Source organism: Notamacropus eugenii, chromosome 2 (assembly GCF_028372415.1).
Source record: "Notamacropus eugenii isolate mMacEug1 chromosome 2, mMacEug1.pri_v2, whole genome shotgun sequence".
NCBI lineage: Eukaryota > Metazoa > Chordata > Mammalia > Diprotodontia > Macropodidae > Notamacropus > Notamacropus eugenii.
Window position 1 is genome coordinate 341,716,514 of NC_092873.1, and position 14,989 is coordinate 341,731,502.

Below are 14,989 nucleotides of genomic sequence, written 5' to 3' on the forward strand. Positions count from 1 at the left end.
AAATAGAAATTGTCCATTAAAAGACCTGCCATATAGCTTTATACAGTTGAGGAAATTGAGGCAAGTAGTTTAAGTTACTTGCCCAAGATTGTGGTCAGTATCTGAAGATGAATTTGAATTCAAGTCTTTCAGACTCTAGGCCCATTCCTCTATCCATTGCTTATAGGGATGTCGGTAGGGAATATAGTCACCAATCAGTGGATACTGTAAATGCACAAGCTTTCCTAGTGGCTTAAATACCTCCCAGTGCTCACCAGAGGGCACTCAGTCCACACTTAAGTAGGTAGCTTTGCCATCTCACCTGCTGGAACTCTCCTGATCTTATGGATGGTGCTGTTGGCCAAAGATTCTATCCTGATTTAATTTAATTTAATTTAATTTTAATTTAACAAGCATCTACTAAGCTCATACCACCTGCCATGCACTGTGCTAGGGGGTGAGGCTAGACTATATATGTGTGTATAGATTGTTGCCCTTCATTTTCGATGATGACATGACTTGGAGTTGACTTTGATTTGAGTGAGGGAGGGCTGTGCAAGGTTACCAGCCTCACTTTCTCCTCCTGAGCCATCTGGATCCAGTGACCAGATATTCATCAGGATGACTGGAGATGACTCAGGATGCAATGGGAGAACTTCGCCCTTTTAGAGTAAGGCTTTTTCAGGTACGCACTTAAAGTGAGATGACTCCCCTTCAGTGAATAGTCCTCATCTCTTTAAGAAGTAATCAAGGGACGGCCCCTTGAATTCCAAAAAAAAAAAATCAATCTGGGAGGGGAAGACCCTCAGGGTTGCTGTTCTAAAGGCAAACAGTTACAGTTATCATTGACATTCACTCTAAATCCACTCAAAGCCAGGAAGGCCCAAAATACAGGCATTAAGTGTAGCTTGGAGGAAGGAAGGAAGGGAGGAAGGAAGGAAGGAAGGAAGGAAGGAAGGAAGGAAGGAAGGAAGGAAGGAAGGAAGGAAGGAAGGAAGGAAGGAAGGAAGGAAGGAAGGAAAGAAACCCCAAGTTAACTGGGCAACTTCTGGTTATCAAGGGGAGGGAGAGGAAAAGGATGAGCTATGGGGGGGAGGGGGAGTGTCACAAATCTAATATATCCCTCCAGTTCACTCTGAAGCTCATACATTTGACCACAGTGGATCCCTAGTCAAGCCTGGTCAAGCTCCACTTAATGGCTGTATATTGGATCCTCCTGGCTTTGAGTGAATTTAGAGTGAATATCAATGGTAACTGTTTCTTTGGAACAGAAACCCTGAGGGCCTTCCCCTCCTAGCTTGATTTTTTTGTTTGTTTAATTTTTTTTAATTAAAGGGGCCAACCCTTAACTCACTTCTTAAAGAGGCCTATTCACTGAATGGGCATCACCTCACTTTAAGTGAGTACCTGAAAAGGCCTTAGCCTGAAAGGGCAAGGGTCTCCCATTGTATCCTGGGCTATCTCCAGTCATCTTGATGAATATCTGTTCACAGGACTCAGATGACTCAGGAGGAGAAAATGAAGCTGATGACCTTGCACAGCCCTCCCTCACTGAAATCAAAGTCAACTGCAAGTCTTGTCATCATTTCCCTGATGTCATGGTCCTCTTGGAGAACAAAAGACAAACACAACAGTAACAATATGAAGGCAGTTAATCAGCTGAATGGGGGTTCCAAACCACATCATGGGGATTCCAGAGGGTACAATGGAAAGGGTAGAGTGGGATAGAGACAAAGGAATGATTAGATTATGAAGCCCTTGAAGACAAAGCTTGGCTTTGCCCTTTTTTTGGTATTTCTAGCGCTTAGCAGTGTCTGGAACATGGTAAGCACTTAATAAATGCTAACTAGCTAATCAAATAACGGCACTGACATTTAGGCTAGATATCAAAAAAGCTTCCTAACAATTAAAGCTGTCCAAGAATGGTATAGGCAGCTAAGGGGTGCCATAGTGCACAGAGTGCTGGACCTGGAGTCAAGAAGGCTCATGTTCCTGAGTTCAAATCTAACCTCAGACACTTAACCCTTTTTTGTTTGCCTCACTTTCTTCATCTATAAAATGAGCTGGAGAAGGAAATGACAAACCAGTCCTTGGCCAAGAAAACCACAAATGGGGTCATGAAAAATCAGATACCTCAAAAAGTGATGGAGATCTTCAGACAGAGGGTTACATTGATGACCATCTATGTATGTAACAGAGCCAACTCTCCAAGAAAATGGCTGAGAACTAAAGTTCTCTTTCCTCATCAATTCCACCCCTCCCCTCACTGCAGGCAGGGCCTTCATCTTCATGAATAAGGAGAGAGTCCCATTCCAGCGAGCTTTGGGAGAGGTTTCATGACTCAGTTGGAGCTGGTTCCAGCACACTCCTGGTAATAAATGGGATGATGGACTGTCATACCTACATAGTAACAATAGTAATATTGTTTTGGTCATTATTTCCCAAGTAAGAAGATAGAAAGGGATGGGCCAAGGAGTCAGAAGGGCAGATGAGTAAGTTATCCCTGGACCTGACTGATTCAGGGCAAAAAGGAAGTAGGTGGTATTCTAGGCCCCAGGTACTTACAGAGAAGAGAGGCAAACTTTAAAGTCCTGTATAAATATCAGGAATTACTAATCCCATTATTATCGACTGGTCCTTGTTTTCCAACTGAATACTGGTAGGTGAGGGAAATAATAACATTTTTCTTTGTTGCAGTATGGGTTTACCAAGTTTTCTCTTTCATTATCTTAATTGATCCTGACCATAGCCTAGTGAGTTAGCCAGGACAAGTATTATTACTTTCATGTTACAAATGAGAAGATGAAGGTCCCTGAAAATCCAGTAGTTTCCTTAAAATAACAAAGTAAAGGAACCGGGAAATGTTTTCTGATTTCATTTTTGTATGCTTATACTATGCATCCGTACATCAGTCAATCAATAAATTAATATAATAAACTAAAATAAAAAATAAAATAGTAAGTACCGTACTAACCACTGAGAATACAAAAAGAGGCAAAAGACAGTTTGTACCCTCAAGATGCTTACAATCCAATAGAGAAGATGAAATGCAAAGAAAATTGAGTTAGGCTTCTCATTTTGGTCTCAGATATTCAACAAAAACTTTTATTAAGGATTTGTTTGAACATCAGTATACTATACTGATCATTGTATACACAAAGCCAGACCCTCTTGTGGTTTTAACTTCTAGGTGGGGATTTAAAGTTGTTTAAAGTTTGAATTATTGTCTATTGCTTGTGGCTAAGTACTCTTCTCTGCTTTTCTTCCGTGATCCTTCAGGATTCTTCCCAGAGCGCAACGTGTTTTTTTTCTCCTATGTGTACTTAACTCCTTCCCACCAAACACTGGTTACAAAAAAAACCATTGCAAATAGTGAATAGTGAGTAGACTCATTTATTAAAGCAAACAGCAAACAAATGAGAAGTTATACTGATTAGAAGATAACAGAAAATACAAAGATCTCCAAGATCAAAATGCGCCGAACCAAAAGAACGTTGTATACAACAACAGCAGTACTATTTTAAGAACAACTTTGAGCAACCAAGTTATTCTGTCTATTATAAACACCCAATTAACTTCAAAGATCCTAGGAAGGAAGATGTTGTTTGAATCCAGAAAGGAATCTTGCTGTGGTGCAGGGAATGATGAACTATTTGATTTAGAAAAACATGGAAAGACTTGGACTTACGAAGGAAATTGCTATCCACCTTCAGAGCAACAGGATAAGAAGAAATACACATAGTAAGATCATCTGTGTGTGTGTATATATGTATATATACATGTACATGCATACATATGTGTATGTGTGTGTGTGTGTGTGTGTGTGTGTGTGTGTGTGTATATCTTCATGTTTAAATATAGCCTTCTGGGGGGTGGGGGTGGAAGTGTCTGAGGTCAAATTTGAATTCAGTAAGATGATTCTTCCTGACTCCAGCCTGGCACTCAGTTCATAGTGCCACCTATATGATGGTCAAATGCCAGGAAGTTCTGGGTGTTGGCTGATTATAAACATGATTGAGTTATTCACCCTCCAATAGTAAATCATGCCAATTCTTTCCCAGAGCTCACTCCTGATCCATGAGGATAAACTGAGACATACTCAAAAGTTTCCATAATAAGAAAATTTCAGCCTGCTCAAATCCCATCCCCAAATTTAGAGCCTCTCCTTCATATTCATTCATAGGCTCTAAACAATTCACTGTGACCATGTGATTTACTGAAGCACAGTAAGGAAATTGTTTATTGTGTATCATCTTCCTTCTGAACTTCCTTCCCTCTGCTCTCTGTTCAAAGGCAATAGAAGAAATAGGAAAGGGACCAGCGGTTTGAACTGAACAATATTAGTTCGCTAAGAACTTAGACAAACAGAAAAGTTCTAGAGATTCATACCACCTCCTGCTCTATCTCCCCAGGCTGGGGAGTTTCACAATAGCTAACAATCTCATCCATTGTCAGTATAGTCCTGACTTCTCTTCTGCCGTCCTTGGCTTTGGTTCCTTGCTGCCTGGCACAGCTCAGTGGCACAGTGGATAGAGTGCCAGGCCTAGAGTCAGGAAGAATCATTTTCCTGAGTTAAAATCTGGTCTTAGACACTCACTAGTTGTGTGACCTTGGGCAAATCATCTAACTTGGCCTCAGTTTCCTCATTTGTAAAATGAGCTGGAGAAGGAAATGGCAAACTATTCTAGTGTCTTGGCCAAGAAAACCCCAAATGGGGTCACAAAAAGTTGGACACAACTGAAATGACTAAACAACAACATCGTTGGCTATCATAATTCCAGGATCAGTCCTAGCTCTTCCTCTTCCTCAGCCTCACTTGGGCTGCAATGGCATCGCCAGTGGTGGAGGGTAAACTATCCACATGGCCTCCATGTACAACTAGGACTCTCAATCAATCAAAGAATCATAAGTACTCACTATGTTCTACGTACTACTAAGCACTGGAGAAACAAAGACACAAAAACAGTCCCTGCTTTCAAAGAACTTATATTCTAATTCAGGAGACAATGTGTACAAAAAAACACAAAAGATGTACAAAGAATAGATGGAAAGTAGTTTTAAAGGGGGAGGCCCAGGCATTTGGAGGATAGGAATGGACTGCTAAAGGAGATGGGCACTTAAGGTGAGTCTGAAAAGGAACCAATGGAATTTTAAGAGACAGAAGCTAGGAAAGAAAGCATTCCAGGCTTGAGTGACAGCTGGTTCAAAGGCATGGAGATTTGATGTGGAGTGTCATGGTAAGAAACAAGTGGACTAGCACAAGTGGGTTATAGAGTATATGAAGAAGAATCACGTATAAGAGGATTGGAAAGATAAGGAGGGGCCACGTTATAAAGAGCTTTAGATGGCAAACAGAATGAATATTAATTTCTAGATATTGTAGACAGTCATTGGGGTTTATTAAGCAGAGGGTGAAGTAAGCCAGGTAATTCAGATTCAAAACTGGAATTAAATAAGACATTCATACAAAATCTGATAGCTAACAAAAGCTAAAGCTTTAGTCATAAACCTTAGTCATAGCAAGGGAAGGATATTCAGAACAAGGAAAATATACTCAGCAAGGATGCGCTATTGAATCATTTAGACATAGTTTCCCTGCCTCTATGTTTATTTTTTTTAACTTATGAAGTCATGCAAAAATTTTTTCTATATTTGTCACACTGCAAAAAAAAAAAGATAAAAATAAAGTGAAAAAAATTTGCTTCAATCTGCACTCAGAATTCTTTAGTTCTCTCTGGAGATGGATAGCATTTTTCATCATGAGTCCTTTGGAATTGTCTTGGATCATTGTATTGATCAGAGGATCAGAGTTTCTCACAGTTGATCATCATTACAATATTGTTTTTACTGTGTATAATATTTCTCCTGGTTCTGTTCACTTTACTTGCTATCATTTCACATAAATCTTCCCAAATTTTGCTGAAACCATCCCCTTTATCATTTCTTATAGCACAGTAGTATTCCATCACAATCATATCCCACAACTTGATCAGCCATTCATTCCCCAGTTGATTGGCATCCCTACTTTCTACTAGGTAGATTTCCAGTTTTCCCAACAATTTTTGTCAGATAGTGAGTTCTTGCCCCCCAAACTTGGATCTTTGGGTTTATAAAACACCAGATTACTGTGGTCATTTAATATTATATATTATGTACCTAATCATTCCCACGCTCTTAACCAGTACCAGATTGTTTTGATGGTTGCTACTTTGTAACATAGATTGAAATAAGGTACTGGTAGGCCATCTTCCCTCACAATTTTCTTTTTCATTTATTCCCTTGATATTTCTGGCCTTTTGTTCTTCCAGATAAAATTTATTATTATTTCTCCCAGCTCTATAAAATAATTCTTTGATAATTTGATTTGTATGGTACCTAATAAGTAAATCAATTTGGGTAGAATTTTTATTTTTATTATATTACTCAGCCTACCCACAAGCAATTAAGATTTCTGTAGTTGTTTAGATCTGTCTTTATTTGCATTAAACGTGTTCTGTAATTGTGTTCATATAGTTCCTGGATGTGTCTTAGCAGGTAGATTCCCAAGTATTTTACACTGTTTGCAATTATTTTAAATGAAATTTCTCTTTATATCTCTTCGTGCTGGTTTTCTTGATAATATATAGAAATGCTGGTGATTTATGTGGATTTATTTTATATCCTGCACTTTTGCTAAAGTTAATTGTTTCAACTAATTTTTTAGTTGATTCTCTAGAATTCTCTAAATATACCATCATGTCATCTGCAAAGATTGATAGTTTTATTTCCTTGTTGTCTATTCTTGTTCCTTCAATTTCTTTTTCTTCTGTTATTGCTATAGCTAGCATTTCTAGTATAGTATTGAATAATAGTGGTGATAATGGACATCCTTGCTTCATCTCTGATCTTGTTGGGAAAGCTTGTAGTTTATCCCCATTTCAGATAATGCATGCTCTTGGTTTCAGATACATAGTACATATCATTTTAAGAAAAACTCCATTTATTCCAATACTTTCTGGTGTTTTTTTAAATAGAAATGGGTGTTGTATTTTGTCAAAACTTTTTTCTTGCTTCAGTTGATATAATCATACAATTTTTGTTGTTTCTGTTATTGATATGGTCAGTTATGCTGATAGTTTTTCTAATATTGAACTAGCCCTTCATTTCCTGTATAAATACCATCTGCTCATAGTGTCAATATATTTTTGTGATATATTGCTGTAGTCTCCTTGATAATTTGTTTTATTCTATTTTTATTACTTAAAATTTTTTTTAAGTATTTAAAAGATTATTTACATTTCTGCATCAATACTCTTTAGGGAAATTGGTCTATAGTTTTCTTTCCCTGTTTTTGCTGTCCCTGGAATAGGTATCAAAACCATATTTTTGTCATAAAAGCAAATTGATAGGACTCCTTTACCTAATTTTTCAATTATACCTTATATAGTATTAGAATTAGTTGTTCTTTAAATGTTTGGTAGAATTCACTTGTAAATCTGTCTGATCCTGGGTATTTTTTTCTTAGGGAATCTCATTTATGGTCTGTTCAATTTCTTTAAGATAAGAGTTATTTAAGTATCCTTTTTCTTCTTTTTATCAGGACAATTTATATATTTGCAATATTTATCCATTTCACCTAGATGGTCAGCTTTGTTGCCATATAATTGGGAAAAATAACTCCTGATATTAGATTTAAGATATCTCTTTTGGTGTTTCATCCACTTTTTTCATTTTTGTTACTGATCATGTTTTTCTTTTTTCTTTTAATCAAATTAACCAATAGTTTATCTATTTTGTTGGTTCTCTCATAAAATCAGCTTCTAGTTTTATTTATTAGTCCAATGAGCTAATTCAATTTTATTAATTTGAATTTGACAGGATTTCTATTTTGGTATTTGATTGGAGAATTTAAATTTATTCTTTTTCTAGTTTTTTATTTGCACACCCAATTCATTGATCTTCTCTTTCTCTCTTTTATTAATGTAATCGTTTAGAGATATACATTTTCTCCTAAGCACTGATTTGGTTGCATTCCACAATTTTTGGCATGTCATTGTCTTTAATGAAATTATCGACTTTTTAATGACTTATTCTTTGACCCTCTCATTCTCTAGGATTACATTATTTAATTTCCACTTAATATTTAATCTGTGCTTCCAAGGGCCATTATTGATTGTAATTTTTATTGTTTTATGGTTTGAAAAGAGTACATTTTAGTATTTCTGCTTTTCTGTATTTGTTTGTAAAGTTTGTTTGGAAAATGGTCATTTTTTTGTGAAGGTGCCATGCATAGCTGAGAAAAAGGTATATTCCTTTCTATTCCCATTCTGGATAGATTTATCTAGTTCTGAGAGAGGTAAATTTAGGTCCCTCACTAGTCTAGTTTTGCTATCTATTTCCTCCTATAACTCATTTAACTTATTTAACTTCCCTGGAATCTGTATGCTATGCCATTTGTGGCATATATGTTTAGTATGCATTTAGTAGGAATTTTTTTTCCAGTGAAGTGTAGTTTCCCTGGTTATCTCTTTTAATTAGGTCTAATTTTGATTTTGTTTTATTTGAGACCATGATTGCTATTTCTGCCTTTCTTGCTTCAGCTGAAACATACCAGATTTTTCTCTGACCCCTGTGCCTTACTGCTTCAAATGTATTTCTTGTAAATAACATATTGTTAGATGCTGGTTTTTAATCTATTCTCCTATCTGCTTCCAATTTATAGGTGAGTACATACCATTCACACTCACAGTTATGATTATGATGTATTTCCTTCCACCCTATTTTTTTTGTTTATCCTTCTCTCTTTTTTTTTTACCCCATCCCTCCTCAAAATTCTATTTTACTTCTGACTGCTGCCTCCTTTAATCCACAAAGCCTATTATCACCCCCCCTTTCTCTCACCCTTTCCCCTCCTACTTTCCTATTGAGTAAGAGAAATTTCTATACCCATCTGAGGATGTATATATATTCTTCCCTCTTTGAACCAGTCCAAATGAGAGTGAAGTTCAAGTATTGCCTGTCCCCTATCCCAATGTCCCCCTCCACTGTAAAAACTCTTCCTTGTGTGCCTCTTTTGTGTGAGATAATTTTTCCCATTCTTCTTCTCCTTTCCCCATTTCCCAATGAATCCCTCTTTCTCACCCCTCCATTTTTTAAAAGATGATCCCAACATAATCAACTCGCATCTATGTCTTCTAGCTATGTATTGTCCCAACTTCCCTAATTATGATAAAGTTATTTGGAGTTACATGTAATATCTTCCCACATGGAATGTAAATAGTTTAACCTTATTAAATCCCTTATGATTTTCCTTTCTTGTTTACTTTTTTATGCTTCCCTTGAGTCGTATATTCAAAAATCAAATTTTCTCTTTAGCTATTTTCTTTTCATCAAGAATGCTAGAAAGATCTCTAGTTCATTAAATATTGTTTATTGTCAATTATTATTTTTAAATTTTAATTATTACTATATTGTTTATTATAATTATTATTTAATATCCTTTTTTTCCCTTGAAGGATTATACTCAATTTTGCTGTGAAGGTTATTTGTGACTGTAATCCAAGATCATTTGCTTTCTGGAATATCATATTCCAGGCTCTCCACTCCTTTATTGTGGTAGCTGCTAAATCTCATGTTATCCTGACTGTGACTCCAAGTATTTAAATTCTTTCTTTATGGCTGCTTGCAATATTTTTTTCCTTGACCTGGGAACTCTGGAATTTGACTACAATATTCCTGGGAGTTCTCATTTTGGGATCTCTTTCAGGAGGTGATCAATGGATTCTTTTCTATTTCATCCTAAGTGATTGGGGCAGTTTTCTTATATAATTTCTTGAAAATATGATTTCTAGGTTCTTTTTTTGATCATCATTTTGAGGTAGTCCAATAATTTCAAAACTATCTCTCCTCAATCTATTTGCCAGGTCACTTGTTTTTTCCAATGAGATATTTCATATTTTCTCTCCCCCCCTCCCCATTCTTTTGACTTTATTTTATTATTTCTTGAAATCTCATGAAATCATTAGTTTCTCCTTGAGTAATTCTGATTTTTAAGGAGTTTTTTCTTCAGTGAGGTTTTGTACCTCATTTATCATTTAGCTAATTCTATTCTTTAAGGTGTTATTTTCTTCAGTATCTTTTTGTGCCTATTTTACTGTTAATTTTCATTTTGGTACATTATCAATGGAGATGAATGTACTGTCCTGCATGAAAGTCAAGGTCAGAATTAGGGGAAGTTAGGAAAGCTTCACTTTTCAGTCAATTCCTATTAGGGACTCCAAAACCAATCCCCTTTGGGATGTATCAAGTTTTGAGTTGAGTTATAACAGTGCTTTTGACTTCCAGCTTCAAGACAGAAGACAGAAAAGGCAAAGACCACTTCAGTTTGCTGAAAGAAAAATCTGGGAAGGCATGAGAGGAACTGGCAATCTCCATCATGTCCCTATCTCCAGCTTGCTACTCTACAGACATCAGGGAGTTTCTCCTTTGGTAAGATATAGGACATTCTCTTGGTTGAGCTGAGTAATCTTACTCTCAGTGTGAGAGCTCTTTCACTCTGTAATGTTTGGTATATGTTCTCCTATGTATATCTCCTTTGATTTCTGTTTTGTTATGATTTGGATAAATGACTTTCTGTGTGTTCATTGTGAAACTGGTATTTGGTGGGAAAGGGGGGAAGTCTTGGATATAGAGTTTGGAGTTCTCCTTCCCCCTCCCCTCCCAATAATGAGAAAGGACACAGAGGAAAACTCAAACCCAAACATAGATAGATAAAATACTAGCCCCATATCCCATCTCTCTAAGGAGAGCAGAGTGACCTCCAGTCCCAACTTCCTGCTTCTCCTCCTAGTAGGAATGTCAGCTTCCTTTGGAGAACAGTGAGAGGGAGAAGAGGCTAGAGATGCCTATTCTGCCTCCCTGCAAGCCACATAATAGACTTCATCAAGCATGAGCCCCTCTCTATATATGAGGTTCATCCTCATTACTCAAGGTATGCCCATTTCTGCCAAGATAGGGGGAGGAACCTGGGAACTGGACCTCTGCCCTCTGCACCCCTTGCTGGAGCAGGAGAGAGGGAGAGATAGAGACAGAGAAGGAGAGAGGGAAGGAGGAAGTTGGTCAGAGAGAGAAAAAGAAAGAGGTATATGTTACATGAGAAAAACAGAAATTATCTCTCCTTTTAAATTAAAGCAGACCTCTCTATAACTGGAATACATCTGGCACATTTGGCCTTACCCACAATTCTAGTATAATTGGAGAGTGAACACAGTCCTAATGAGCCATTCACACAGCTCTACTGATGTAATTTCCTATGTGGACTTCAAAGCACGTATGTGCAGGTAAATGTTTAACAACTAGCTGGGGGTTGAGGATGATGAATGCATGCAGGAGACACTTATAGGTTTAATCTGCATTATTAACATTTTCTCCATTATGTTCTTATGAAAGTGTTTCCCAAGAAAACAACAAATCAAGCCCTGATTCATGGCATTTGCCAATTTCCATTTCTGAGGCTTAAATGCTCACACTGAAAATTTAACAATGGGCTCTTGTGAGCTGGTTCAAGCTGGCTCCAGCACACCACTGTGTGCTGGGATTGTTTCCAGGCTGCTTGCCATACAAAGAAGAGAAGCTTTTCAATTAGCTGCTGAGCCATAAGTTGGAATATTTACAAAAGGAACTCACCCACCAAAGCATTTCCTCTTTTTCCTATGGGACATGTTATAAGTCTCTGGTGGAGAGAGAACCCCTGTACCCACACACGACCTTGAATGTGAGTCCTTGTTCTTTGCCTCTTTGTATTTTTCTTCTGATTAATTTGCTTTTTCTTGCTCTTTGGCTAAGAACAGAGTAACCTGCAACCCTAGACCTTATGAATTCAAAAGTTTGGGAGAATTAACTGCAAGAGGTCTAGGAGCTGAAGTTTATACTAGAGTTTACAGATAGTTGAACCCAGTAAGAAGTGAAATCCCAAGGGACCTGCTGGATCCAGAGTAGAAGTGACTCAAGGCAGCTAGGAAGGACCAAGAATGACTCCTTCATGGTTATGTTGCATTTGGAAGTGAACTTGGTGGGGGCAGATGTTATACTATATGTATATAGAAAAGACTTTAACTTTGGACCCACTCTCCCCAGGGGCTGAGGTTGTTTAAAGGAGAATATTGGGGGAAAATATCTGTACTTTTGTTATTTTTATACCTTCTTTTGTGAGAGCTAGTTGATGCTAATTGGTTAAATGATACTGGGGCACTAATGTTTGGGAGAAGACACTGGAATGAAGGCTTGAGATGATGGTATTAGACAAAGATACCCTCATGCCCTCAGGGGTACCCTTAGAGCTCTGAGGGGAAAATGGAAGTTTGCTCAGGGACCCAAATCATTAATACAGACAGGAATTTGTATAAGGATTCTCAGTATTTATAAAGTCCATACCAGAAAGTTATCTGGGATACAGGGGAAGACTAATCATGACATTTTGTTTGACTTCCCAACAAGGACTCTATGGCAGTTACCAATGGCCTCCCAAATGCCATATTTAAAAGTCCAAGTACTTCCCTCAGCAGTTTTTAAACAATCCCAAATTCTTCAAGGCCAGTAGCCCTCAACAGGCTGATTATTACTACCTACAGTTATAGGACTAGGGCCAACTGTATAAAACTGATCACGGAACCCTTTTGGCTCGGAGCATAAGTTTAAACTCAAATATGCCATAGTTCAGAGAGCAAATCCCAGTGAGAAAGACAGATCATCATTCAAGTATTGTTTCTGGGGCTATAAACCATATACAAGTTAACCCTTCTATATCACAACTTTCCCCACTGGGGTTTAGATATATCATGGGTTGGAATAAGAAATTAAATGGGAATTTGGGGGGAAGTTTTGTGGAAGCCAGACAACACACAAAGTCCAGCAGATGACACAGAAAAAGTTGAGAAATTTAAAAATGCATAAAATATATGTATAGTATTATATAATATTAACACATTTTATCTTTTAATACCATAATAACTGACTTCTCTGGTACAAAGGGAGGGCCAAAATTTTTATGCAGGTTTTCCAGATTACAGGTGTGCAGCTTCCCTCATTCCTGCAATGTGGAAGGAAGAACTGTATTTCCCTTAGGGGGGCAGCTAGGTGGCACAGCAGATAGAGTGCTAGGCCTGAAGTCAGGAAGACTCATCTTCCTGTGTTAAAATCTGGCCTTAGACACCTACTAGCTGTGTGACTCTGAGCAAGTCACTTAATTCTATTTGCCTTAGTTTCCTCATCTACAAAACAAGCTGGAGAAGGAAATGGCAAACCACTGCAGTATCTTTGCCAAGAAAACTGCAAATGGGGTCACAAAGAGCTGGACACAACTGAAACAACTGAACAATAACAACAAACTTCCCTTAAGATTGTGAATGGAATGGGTGGAGGATAAATATTTGAGTTACCCTTGTAAGAGATGAATCTAACTTCTGTTGCCACAAGAAAATATGTAATATGCCAAAAGTCTTGTATTTGCTGGAGAAGGCAGGAAAACAAACAAATTAGAAAGAGAGTCTTGGGAATGTTGATTAACACTTCACTCAACAAGGATGTGGGTGCCTGCTTATTAGAATATCTAAAGATGAACAACTCTTTCCTTGTACTTTAGATAGAATCTACAACTCCAAATTTCATTCCACCACCTTGTTTTGAATGTTAGGACTGTTCTTGTATTAATGGTTGATAATATTTAATATAAATTTTGAACTTTAATAAGGGCCAAAGCTTGAATTAAGAAGAGTCTGGACCTAATAGTCTCTTTTGTTATCTTAAGTAAACTCAGAGAATGCCTTTCGGTGGCAGAAAGCAAATGGAACTTCCTTACCAAACCCTTCCCCTGGCATCTTAGTGATAAGGAAAAACACAGATGTCCTGGGTTGTAATTTCAATTGAAACTTTGTTAAAGGTATCCTTTCCTGTGTCAGCAGGAGGCCTGCCATATGAGTGATGGGATTTTCTCCTTATCTTATGTCACAGAGAAATATGCTACAGAAAGAAGATTCACACAGCTTGGGATCATGACACTCAATTGACGCTATTTTGTTAATTGTCTTGTCTTACTAAATTTATGATTTGTGCAACTAAGAGAGCTCCTTTCTCACGGTAAAATGTATTTAAGCCAGAAGATTTCTGTACTGGGTAGTCAGAATATTTTTCTGACTCCATAATGAATTATGTTACCATTTTCTTTAATATGAAATTGTTTAATTAATTAAATCATAAAATGCATGCCTTTAGCCCATTGCCTTTTCTTTAACCAAGTTTTCACGTCAACCACATACTATATCTGCCTTGGTTTGCCTTTTCACACTGTTGGGGATACCTCATGTCATTCCTTAATTGAAGACTGTTATTTTTCCTTTGGAGCTGCTAGAGGTTCCCCTACATATATACATAATTATATTGGGCCTAATATTCTGTAATTCTGTTATGTGTGGGTCCAAAAGAGCCAAATCAATAACCAACAAGCCCTCACAAAATCCAAGGGGTATGACAAATATGCAGTTGACCTGGTCAAGGCAGTCCTTTCCAAAGAAGTAGGAAAATAGGGTATAATCAGAAAAGATCAGTCACCATTCTTTTTTTTTTTAATTTAATTTAATTTTAATTGGGCAGTTAGCAAACACCTTTCAAAAAAGGAGCATTTCCATATACAAAATATAACCAAAAAAGATGATTTTGCACAAAATTGTGAATCTCTATAACATACAGCTTGCTTTTTTGAAAAGTATATAATAAAATCCATATGCTACTTTCAAAGTTTGTCTCTGTTTCATTCCAATCTTCCTAATGTTTCCTTCTGTGTATTTCCTCCACCCAAGTCTCTCTTTCTACATTGAAAAAAGAAAAAATAAAACTTTTGTAGCAAATAATAATTAGGCAAAACAAATCCATACATTGACCATTTCCAAAAATGTATGTCTCCTTCTGTACTTAAAGTTCATCCCCTCTCTGCTAGGCCATGAGAAACATGCTTCCTCATTGGTCCTCTGGAGTTGTG

At 37.2% G+C, this 14,989-nt stretch overlaps 1 long non-coding RNA gene across 1 annotated transcript; it reads left to right on the forward strand.

Moving 5' to 3' along the window:
- The first annotated feature begins 1,090 nt into the window (after positions 1–1,090).
- Positions 1,091–14,748, forward strand: LOC140528144 (uncharacterized). Its single transcript, XR_011975089.1, has 2 exons — positions 1,091–3,720; positions 10,303–14,748. It is a non-coding gene; the product is annotated as an uncharacterized lncRNA (long non-coding RNA).
- Positions 14,749–14,989: the final 241 nt, after the last annotated feature.